Genomic DNA, 12,379 nt, shown 5'->3' with positions numbered 1-12,379 from the left:
CCATGGTGCTTGCCTACGGAGCTGTGAGGGGAACGGCACCTCAGTACCTCCAGGCTCTGATCAGGCCCTACACCCAAACAAGGGCACTGCGTTCATCCACCTCTGGCCTGCTCGCCTCCCTACCACTGAGGAATTACAGTTCCCGCTCAGCCCAGTCAAAACTGTTCGCTGCTCTGGCCCCCCAATGGTGGAACAAACTCCCTCACGACGCCAGGACAGCGGAGTCAATCACCACCTTCCGGAGACACCTGAAACCCCACCTCTTTAAGGAATACCTAGGATAGGATAAAGTAATCCTTCTCACCCCCCCCCCCTTAAAAGATTTAGATGCACTATTGTAAAGTGGCTGTTCCACTGGATGTCATAAGGTGAATGCACCAATTTGTAAGTCGCTCTGGATAAGAGCGTCTGCTAAATGACTTAAATGTAAATGTAATGGACTAGGACTGTGCTTTAGTGCTCTAGTGCTTTAGTGCTGCTTCTTCTTCTATCCTTTCCCGGAAGGTGAAAGGTCTCCGTTGTTTTCACTCATCTCCAACCTGGTTCTATATCACTGGTCATCAAACCAAAGGTCAAATAGGGGGTGCTTATATTTGTCCTGTTTCACACAAATACAAATGTGTAACCTGTATACGTGTGTGGTGTGAATTGGAATTGTGATTTTGCATATCCCACTCCCCCTGAGAAATCCTCGGTGAGTGGGGGCCACCGTCAGGGATCAGCCATTATTGACAGCGACCCTGGATAAATTAATGCTAAGTGCCTTGATCAAGGGCAAATCAACAAAAAAAATAGAACCAGTGTGCTAGCCACTTTTCGGTTACTGGCCCAACGCTGGTCAGCAATAAGGAAGGGAAGATAGTTCCTAAGAGTCACAGCTTAAGAGTGTAGGTGGGCGCCAACATTCATGGAGGAACTGTGAGACATTAGCACTTCTCACCATCTTCCAAGATAGTGCTATGTGCAACACTGAATAGTATAATTTGTATGTTAGTGAGTAGCACTAGTTCTGATGATGGTTCTTTTTTTTTACATCAGTGCAATATGCATCTCAAGGTTGCTGCTTACAGCCCTGTGTTCACTAGTTGTAGATCTGGGCTGAAGGCATGTCGATAGGTCCCTGTGCTTTATGTCATGTGACATCACATCAAACTGTGTTTCACTCCCTTTGGCCTGGCTCCAGCACACAAAAAGGTCATCATCTCATTATAACACGTCCTTTGAAAGCAGTAGTCATTTCTAAATAGCTCCTCCCCACTTGTCTTCCCAGAATATTCAATTAGACAGCTTTTAATCAATGAAACATTAAAGAGCCATCAATCCGCTGAACAAGTCTTCTTGACTTGTGTGATGCAATGCTTTCAGACTTTCAGTCTCTCTATATAACTCACGGTGTAAAGTCTGTACAGTATCACTCTGGTGTTGGAAGTAGAGAGTTCACACAAACTGCAAGCATGGCAGGAGGGGAAGTGTTTGAGTACTAGCTGTCGCTATGCAATAGGGAGATGGGAAGTGGACATCACCATGTATTGACATAGATCATACTGTATATTGATGTACCTGGTTAGGAATGTTAGCAAATAAATAGGGTTACGGGCTCCACTTTCTACTCAATTGAAATACTCGAGTTCTCTATCTCAGTGTGCAGGTGGAGAGCATCAGTAGCTATCTTAATTTGATAGGTTGAAAGGTGTAGCGGTGTAGATCTGAAAGGGCGATATCCGACATGGTCCCTGGCAATTCTCCAGCCTGATTCTCTCCCAATTCAGAGAAGGGATCTCATTCCTGTCAAGCCAGGACAAGACAAGCACTTAACTTGACATTTAGAAAGGCTCAGAGATTTTCTCTAGAGGCCAGGGGGAAAAGAAAAGAAGAAGATGTTATCGCAGACATGTGTTTAAATGCCAAATGGGCTGGTAGCTCTGTGACCACGGAGATAGCAAAAACCTGTCCTCTGGCCTATTTGGAGTTCGCATATTAAGCTTTCTCTACACGTTCTCTGTTTTTTTTATCAAACATTATCTTCAGCGAAAGGTCATCATCCCAGAACAATCATCTTACGTAGCATATTAATGCTGCTCTAACCCTTTCAGATACTACTGTAATACAACCTGGTTGTTCTTTGCTTAGTGCGCCCAGGTACAACATCTACGTTGTGAGTGGCTACCTGGTTGATCCTGCCAGTAGCATATGCTTGTCTGAAAGATTAAGCCATGCAAGTCTAAGTACACACGGCCGGTACAGTGAAACTGCGAATGGCTCATTAAATCAGAGTTTGCTGCACTGAAAGTAAAGGGGCTGAATAATTTTGCACGCCCAATTTTTAAGTTTTTGATTTGTTAAAAAAGTTTGAAATATCCAATAAATGTTGTTCCACTTCATGATTGTGTCCCACTTGTTGTTGATTCTTCACAAAAAAATACAGTTTTATATCTTTATGTTTGAAGCCTGAAATGTGGCAAAAGGTTGCAAAGTTCAAGGGGGCCGAATACTTTCGCAAGGCACTGTAGTGCACTACATCCCTACCTACTGTAGGGAATAGGGTGCCATCAGGGACGTATCCTACATCTACTTCAGGTGTCCCTTTGAAGCAGTCATCTACGGATCCCGGTCAAAAGTAGTGCACTACATAGGAAATAGGGTGCCACTTGGGACGTATCCTACATCTACTTCAGGTGTCCTTTTGTAGCAGTCATGTTTTAAGACCTCTCTAGATATTCAACCACTGCTCTTGAATGATAGAGCACTAGCTGCATCATTCATTCATCGTTCCAACTGCTGCCTGTTGAAAGAATCATTACAATGTTATTTCAAATGGTGTTCCTTTACTTTGATATACAGTACCAGTCCAAAGTTTGGACACACCTACTCCTTCAAGAGTTTTTCTTAATTTTTACTATTTTCAACATTGTAGAAAACATCAAAACTATGAAATAACACATCTGGAATCATGTAGTAACCAAAAAAAGTGTAAAACAAATCCAAATATGTGTTAGATTTTCAATTTTTCAAAGTATGACAGCTTTGCACACTCTTGGCATTCTCTCAACCAGCCTCACCTGGAATGCATTTCCAACAGTCTTGAAGGAGTTTCCACATATGCTGAGCACTAGTTGCACTCTGTGGTCCAACTGTGGTCCAACTCATCCCCAACCATCTTGATTGGGTTGAGGTCTGGTGATTGTGGAGGCCAGGTCATCTGATGCAGTACTCCATCATTCTCCTCCTTGGTCAAATAGCCCTTATACAGCCTGGAGGTCTGTGGGGCCATTGTCATGTTGAAAAACAAATGACTGTCCCACTAAGCGCAAACTAGATGGGATGGCGTATCGCTGCAGAATGCTGTGGTAGCCATGCTGATTAAATGTGCCTTGAATTATAAATGAATCACTGACAGTGTCACCAGCAAAGCACACTCACACCATCACACCTCCTCCTCCATGCTTCACGGTGTTAACTACACACTTGGAGATCATCCGTTCACCTACTCTGCATCTCACAAAGACATGCGGTTGGAACCAAAAATCAAACATTTGGACTCAACAGACCAAAGGACAGATTTCTACCGGTCGAATGTACATTGCTTCTGTCTCCTGGCCCAGGCAAGTCTCTTCTTCTTATTGGTGTCCTTTAGTAGTGGTTTCTTTGCAGCAATTCGACCATGAAGGCCTGATTCACACAGTTGAACAGTTGATGTTGAGATGTGTCTGTTCCTTGAACTCTGTGAAGCATTTATTTGGGCTGCAATTTCTGAGGCTGGTAACTCTAATGAACTTATCCTCTGCAGCAGAGGTAACTCTGGGTCTTCCTTTCCTGTGGCGGAACTTTAAAAGTTCATGAAATGTTCAGATTGACTGACCTTCATGTCTTAAAGTAATGATGGACTGTTGTTTCTCTTTGCTTATTTGAGCTGTTCTTGCCATAATGTGGACTTTTCCAAATAGGGCTATCCTCTGTACAGCAACCCTACCTTTTCACAACACAACTGATTGGCTCAAACGCATTAAGAAGGAAAGAAATTCCACAATGAACTTCTAAGAAGGCATACCTGTTCATTGAAATTCATTCCAGGTGACTACCTCATGAAGCTGGTTGAGAGAATGCCAAGTGTACAAAGCTGTCATCAAGGCAGAGGGTGGCTACTTTGAAGAATCTCAAATATATTTTCATTTGTTTAACATTTCTGTTTACAACATGTTTCCATATGTGTTATTTCATAGTTTTGATGTCTTCACTGTTATTCTACAATGTAGAAAATAGTCAAATAAAGAAAACCCTGGAATGAGTAGGTGTGTCCAAACTTTTGACTGGTTCTGTAATTGGCTTCATTAATCGTTTTAAGGTCAACAAACATTTGTTTTGAGGTTTTGTTTCAGCTAATCCTACAATCTAGTCTACTAAGGGGTGTTGGGAACACAACATACTCTATTTTCTATTTCTGTCAGCTCTCACAATTGTTCATCCCAAATGGCACCATATTCCCATACAGTGCCCTATTCTTAACCAGAGCCCTATTGGCCCTGTTCAAAAGTAGTGCACTATATGGGGAATAGAGTGCTATTTGGGACACAACCCATGTCACTGTGGAACATGTCACTCAGGGAATGTACTATAAAATACTCCCTGTTGGCTGCCTTAAGGAATGTGCCAAGATGAGATTCACTATATTTACGGCCGGAGGGAGATGACTAATCCATGAGTATTTTTCTTACCATTTCTGCTCTGCTCACTGAATATTTTGAGGCTTTGATGTACAGTTGTCTAATGCACTTACCTAAGCAGCCCAGCATAACAAGCTTTCAAAGATTTCCCAGTGCAATTCTCCTAGTTTTGTGCAATGTGACTGCATTCTAATGTTAAGATATCCGTTTGAAGCCTCCTTGCTCCTCCTCTGGGGAAGGTGTTTTCAGTAGATAATGACTTTCTGTGATTCAGACTGGATCCACAGGCTGTTCACCTTGTTTTCTTACCCACGTTGCCCTGTTAAAAGTCCTGAATATCCACGCATATTACTGTATGAATTACACCATGATTCATTGACATTATTACACATACTGCTTTGGGAAAAACAACAGTAATAAGAGCTGTAATAACAGAAAATCCTTTTAGACAAATAGACATTTTGTTTTTATATACTGTATTTGGGATATGACTTTAACAACATATATAAATATTGTTGACTTTCTGTGAGATTTGAAGCACTATGGGATGATTTAATGTTGGCCCTAGTCTTTACTGGTGGAGTAATACATTGACTGGTGAGGGCGAGTCTGGTGCCAGGGTCTGTGTGGCACAGCTCCCACTTCCTCTTTGACTAAGGTGGCACCCTGGGTTAACTCAGCACGCACGCACGCACGCACGCACGCACGCACGCACGCACGCACACACACACACACACACACACACACACACACACACACACACACACACACACACACACACACACACACACACACACACACACACACACACACACACACACACACACACACACACACACACAGATCAAGGTATTTAGCCCTACCATTACCAAGAAAGGCCAGTGAGTGTAGTCTCTCCTCCTTGGCCAGCTCAACCGCTATCTCTCTCAGAATGACCTTCTTGATCCAAATCAGTCAGGTTTCAAGACTAGTCATTCAACTGAGACTGCTCTTCTCTGTATCACGGAGGCGCTCCGCACTGCTAAAGCTAACTCTCTCTCCTCTGCTCTCATCCTTCTAGACCTATCGGCTGCCTTCGATACTGTGAACCATCAGATCCTCCTCTCCACCCTCTCCGAGTTGGGCATCTCCGGCGCGGCCCACGCTTGGATTGCGTCCTACCTGACGGGTCGCTCCTACCAGGTGGCGTGGCGAGAATCTGTCTCCTCACCACGCTCTCTCACCACTGGTGTCCCCAGGGCTCTGTTCTAGGCCCTCTCTTATTCTCGCTATACACCAAGTCACTTGGCTCTGTCATAACCTCACATGGTCTCTCCTATCATTGCTATGCAGACGACACACAATTAATCTTCTCCTTTCCCCTTCTGATGACCAGGTGGCGAATCGCATCTCTGCATGTCTGGCAGACATATCAGTGTGGATGACGGATCACCACCTCAAGCTGAACCTCAGCAAGACGGAGCTCCTCTTCCTCCCGGGAAGGACTGCCCGTTCCATGATCTCGCCATCACGGTTGACAACTCCATTGTGTCCTCCTCCCAGAGCGCTAAGAACCTTGGCGTGATCCTGGACAACACCCTGTCGTTCTCAACTAACATCAAGGCGGTGTCCCGTTCCTGTAGGTTCATGCTCTACAACATCCGCAGAGTACGACCCTGCCTCACACAGGAAGCGGCGCAGGTCCTAATCCAGGCACTTGTCATCTCCCGTCTTGATTACTGCAACTCGCTGTTGGCTGGGCTCCCTGCCTGTGCCATTAAACCCCTACAACTCATCCAGAACGCCGCAGCCCGTCTGGTGTTCAACCTTCCCAAGTTCTCTCACGTCACCCCGCTCCTCCGCTCTCTCCACTGGCTTCCAGTTGAAGCTCGCATCCGCTACAAGACCATGGTGCTTGCCTACGGAGCTGTGAGGGGAACGGCACCTCAGTACCTCCAGGCTCTGATCAGGCCCTACACCCAAACAAGGGCACTGCGTTCATCCACCTCTGGCCTGCTCGCCTCCCTACCACTGAGGAAGTACAGTTCCCGCTCAGCCCAGTCAAAACTGTTCGCTGTTCTGGCCCCCCAATGGTGGAACAAACTCCCTCACGACGCCAGGACAGCGGAGTCAATCACCACCTTCCGGAGACACCTGAAACCCCACCTCTTCAAGGAATACCTAGGATAGGGTAAGTAATCCTTCTCACCCCCCCCCCTAAAAAGATTTAGATGCACTATTGTAAAGTGGCTGTTCCACTGGATGTCATAAGGTGTATGCACCAATTTGTAAGTCGCTCTGGATAAGAGCGTCTGCTAAATGACTTAAATGTAAATGTAATGTCTCTATCCTATTCTGCATCCCATGAATGTCCTTCCCTATAGATGGGTTAGCTGATCACTAGCTGATTGCTAGCTGATTGTTAGCTGATTGCTAGCTGATTGTTAGCTGATTGTTAGCTGATTGTTAGCTGATTGCAAGCTGATTGCTAGCCATCATGACAAGGAACTGCCATGCAGGGAATTGTAAGTGGCTCATTTCAGATGGTTTCAATTTGTTCTTCATTACCATGTCTTGTTTTGAGATGTTTTGACTGAGTTCATGTCAATTCAAACATGGAAAAATGTGTTAGCTAGCTAACCAACAACTGGAACGAACTAGTGCTCATTGTGAAAATGTATTTATGTTTTCAATAAACATATAGTTTACATGTTGTCAACAATCTAAGCCAACCCGGTCTGTTTTTTCCCCCATAGTTAGTTGCATATGCGTTGGTTTTGTTGCTAAACAACCAACCCGTCTATGCATCCATCCGATATACCAGACCTGGGTTCAAATACTATATGAAATCATTTCAAAGACCAAAACTGCAAACCCACCCATTTGGTACTCCATAGAGACTCAAGCAAACCCTTATATTTGAATGATTTAGTATAGTATTTGAACCCAGCTCTGCTATATACATCTATTGGAATCCTATGCTAATCCAAAAATAATTGTATGTATCCCGTTTCACCCATTACTGAGTCATCTATGGTTTGACTTGAGACCTTCTTTTTAATGCATCCATTACACAACTATAGTGTGATTTATAATAAACACTGACATCTTTCAAATGATTCTATCAGGGCCAAGGAAAAAGGACACCTGAGAATTCACTCTCACAGCTTCACACTTTTGACCCACTTTAAATGGATCCTTTGAAATGTGACATACACAGTAATATACAGTACATGGCTGAAATTCCAAAGGATATGATCAAAATAACTAGTATGTGGTTGAGTTTCTTTACACTTTGTTTTTTATTTTCTTCTTGAAATCTTTCATTATCTCCTTCAATTATGTCCGTAACTCAATCAATGTAACATCACCACACAGTCAAGGAATTACTACAATGAACCTTGCTGCAATGGATCATTTCCCCTCTGCCCGGAGACTGCCTGCAGAGAAGAGACTGCCTGCAGAGAGGAGACTACCTGCAGAGAGGAGACTGCCTGCAGAGAGGAGACTGCCTGCAGAGAGGAGACTGCCTGCAGATAGGAGACTGCCTGCAGAGAGGGGACTGCCTGCAGAGAGGAGACTGCCTGCAGAGAGGAGACTGCCTGCAGAGAGGAGACTACCTGCAGAGAGGAGACTGCCTGCAGAGAGGAGAATGCCTGCAGAGAGGAGACTGCCTGCAGAGAGGAGAATGCCTGCAGAGAGGAGACTGTCTGCAGAGAGGAGACTGCCCGCAGAGAGGAGAATGCCTGCAGAGAGGAGACTGCCTGCAGAGAGGAGACTACCTGTAGAGAGGAGACTATCTGCAGAGAGGAGACTGCCTGCAGAGAGGAGACTACCTGTAGAGAGGAGACTACCTGCAGAGAGGAGACTGCCTGCAGAGAGGAGACTGCCTGCAGAGAGGAGACTACCTGTAGAGAGGAGACTGCCTGCAGAGAGGAGACTGTCTGCAGAGAGGAGACTGCCTGCAGAGAGGAGACTTCCTGCAGAGAGGAAACTACCTGCAGAGAGGAGACTGCCTGCAGAGAGGAGACTGCCTGCAGAGAGGAGACTGCCTGCAGAGAGGAGACCCCAGCACTGAATCACTCATGTGAAATCAACAGCAGGAGACAGAGGGAGGTAAATCACAGTTGGAAACACTTGATGACACATCTAAGCTCTTTATCTCACACAGCAGCACTTATAATTAACATATTTTAATGTAAAAAACAAAACATGAACGCATTAATTCACAGGAAGGATTCTGATGCTTGTGCGTCCATGGATTGCACCATGCAGTATGTCAAAGCTGCCAGTACATGCATTTCAACTAGTTTAATTCTAGCTTTAAATAGACAGGGAGGACAGCAATTACTTGTGGACCTTTTCACATGTGATTTCCCCCCCAGGTGACAGACTCCGGTCGGAACCCAACAGTCCTCCTCCAACTCCCCAATTTCCTGCCAAATCACAGAGACAGGTTCTGTGTATTTCCTGTCTGGACAGGAAAGTGGGTAATGGCCCTCCTGTCACACAGAGCAATCATAGCTGCCATGGTAACCTTGGTGGGCAGAGCATGAGCGAGAAGGCTTTTATACAGGACCAAGAGGAAGACATGGGAGCTTTACCATTGTGTAGTTGGACCATGGGGGACAGTGGGGGGCGGAAGCTTGGCACTGGAGCTCCACAGGGCAGGGGGTCTTTACAGAAGCAAAGGGCTTCTATCTAACTCATTTATGTGCTGGCACACACACACACACACACACACACACACACACACACACACACACACACACACACACACACACACACACACACACACACACACACACACACACACACACACACACACACACACACACACACACACACACACATATGCACGCAAAGTCAGTTATAAGCAGCCAAGGCGAATGGCACAGTGTGTGATTCATGCATCTAAGAAGTTAGATGTCACTTCCTGTCCAGAAAGTGTGTTGATTTGGAGGGCCATCTCAGCTCTCCAATGAGGATTTCTCTTGGATCTCTTCAACCAGAACTACTCAGAACTATTGAAACTGAGAGGACATGTTATGTACCCCCTCAATGTGATCCAGTTCTAGGACAGAAATACAACACATAAACAGAGCATGAATGCAAACAGTCACATGATCTGTCCTCACATCTCAGGACACCAGGGAACGTTTAAAAAATGTATATATAAAAAAATATCTAATATCCTGTGGTCGCCTGTGCCCGTCGGGGCTGTATATCAGCGGTGAGGTGCTGAGTCTGCACTCTGAGGGGTTGTTCCTCATACCGCTGCCTGCTTGTCTGAGTCTCAGGCCCTATCAACATCACAGCCACAGGATTACAAGACTCTTTACCACACCTCACTAACTGGGACTGGTGCCAAGGGGGTAGCCAGCTAGCACAGAACATTCCCGTAGCGATTCTGAGAACCAACATTTGTTAGCCGGGACGGCTGATGTTGATGTTTACAGTCACCAGGACTGGATTTTAAAAATTCTGCTCCTGATTAGACTGGATTCAATTGAATAATAAGACCCCAACCTTATTGAGTAATGTCCATCAGCTCAATCTTAAGCTGTAATCATTGATTGTGGCATTGGGAATGGCTCCAACTGCCAAACGTCTGTTCAAAGGTGTCCTTGTGACCATCAAACAGTTTGGCAAGTGGGTTAATGTTCAACCAACGAGGAGAGGAAAATGGCGAGAACTTACTTGTTGTGGTGTTCTGTTTGAACTCATTCAACTGCGCGGGGTCCCTTAACAGCGGTGATCTCTGCGCTATAAGAGGACACAGCTGTTGCCTTCAACCCTTTCTACAACACAACTTCTGCTGTATTATTCACAGTCTCTCACCGCTAAAGCCCGGCATGTGTTTATCTAACACTCACAGCTTATGGCTTTGTTCTCCTGGCTGCAGTGACACAAACCTCAATGTCACATTTTTCCGGTGCTGATCAAAGCTGTGATTATGTTACCGCAGGACAGGACAGGACAGGGCAGGACAGGACCGAACAGGGGAAGGACAGGGCAGGGCAGGGCAGGGCAGGGCAGGGCAGGGCAGGGCAGGGCAAGACAGGGGCAGGACAGGACAGGGGCAGGACAGGACAGGGGACAGGACAGGACAAGACAGGGGCAGGACAGGACAGGGACAGGGACAGGGACAGGGACAGGGCAGGGCAGGGCAGGGCAGGGCAGGGCAGGGCAGGGCAGGGACAGGGACAGGGACAGGGACAGGGACAGGGACAGGGACAGGGACAGGGACAGGATAGGATAGGATAGGATAGGACAGGGCAGGACAGGACAGGACAGAACAGGGGCAGGACAGAACAGGGGCAGGACAGGACAGGGACAGGGACAGGGACAGGGCAGGGCAGGGCAGGGCAGGGCAGGACAGGGCAGGGCAGGGCAGGGCAGGGCGGGGCGGGGCAGGGCAGGGCAGGGCAGGGCAGGGCAGGGGCAGGACAAGACAGGGGCAGGACAGAACAGGACAGGACAGGGGCAGGACAGGACAGGACATAACAGGACAGGACAGGACAGGGGAGGAACAGGACAGGACAGGGGAGGAACAGGACAGGACAGGGGCAGGACAGGACAGGACAGGGGCAGGACAGAACAGGACAGGACAGGGGAAGGACAGGGGAAGGACAGGACAGGACAGGACAGAACAGGACAGGACAGGACAGGGGCAGGAGCCATGTGCTGGAGCAGTCACGGCAAAAAGACGATGGAATACTAAAGTGCTTCACCACATCGTCATAAAAGCCTTTGATGGTGGGGGTTTCAGGAAAATCTCAACAAAAGCTTGAGATCGGTATAAAAGCTTAAGAAATGTGCATTTGTTAAAAAGCTTAGTGGGAGCACTTACAGTCATTATGATGCAGATTGAGAACAGCATGAGAATAGGCTATATTCACGCACACTGTCCTGCACGAGTGGGCTATGCACACTGTCCTGCAAGGCCATGCAGGTTATGGTGTAATTTTGGAAACGGCGGTAATGTTGGAGGTGCATTGCAAAGAAAATCATCAGGAAATGATTACACACACACACGCACTTGCGCTCGCACGCACAAGGCTGCCGGCCCAGACGGCATCCCTAGCTGCATCCTCAGAGCATGTGCAGACCAGCTGGCTGGAGTGTTTACGGACATATTCGATCTCTCCCTATCCCAGTCTGCTGTCCCCATTTGCTTCAAGATGAACTGAACTAAATGAATATTGCCCCGTGGCACTCCCTTCTGTCATCATGAAGTGCTTTGTGAGGCTAGTTAAGGATCATATCACCTCCACCTTACCTGGCACCCTAGACCCACTTTAACAGGGAGAACAGTCACGGCCTGTTCTCCCCGCTATCATCCAGAAGCCGAGGTCAGTACAGGTGCATCAAAGCTGGGACCGAGAGACTTAAAAACAGTTTCTACCTCAAGGCCATCGGACTGTTAAATAGCCATCACTAGCCGGCTACCACCCAGTTACTCAACCCTGCACCTTAGAGGAATCACTGGTCACTTTAATAATGTAATTTTAATGTTTACATACTGCTTTACTCATTTCCTGTCTATATATTGTATTCTATTCTACTGTATTTAGTGATGCCACTCACATGGCTCATCCTAATATTTATATATTTCTTAACTCCATTCTTTTACTTTAGATTTGTGTATATTGTTGTGAATTGTTAGATACTACTGCACGGTTGGAGTTAGGAATACAAGCATTACACTACACCAGCAATAACATCTGCTAAATATG

The sequence above is a fragment of the Oncorhynchus keta genome, chromosome 30 (genome assembly GCF_023373465.1).
Source record: "Oncorhynchus keta strain PuntledgeMale-10-30-2019 chromosome 30, Oket_V2, whole genome shotgun sequence".
In the NCBI taxonomy this organism is placed as follows: Eukaryota; Metazoa; Chordata; class Actinopteri; order Salmoniformes; family Salmonidae; genus Oncorhynchus; species Oncorhynchus keta.
The sequence above is the reverse complement of the archived record's forward strand: the minus strand, read 5'-3'. Positions refer to the sequence as shown.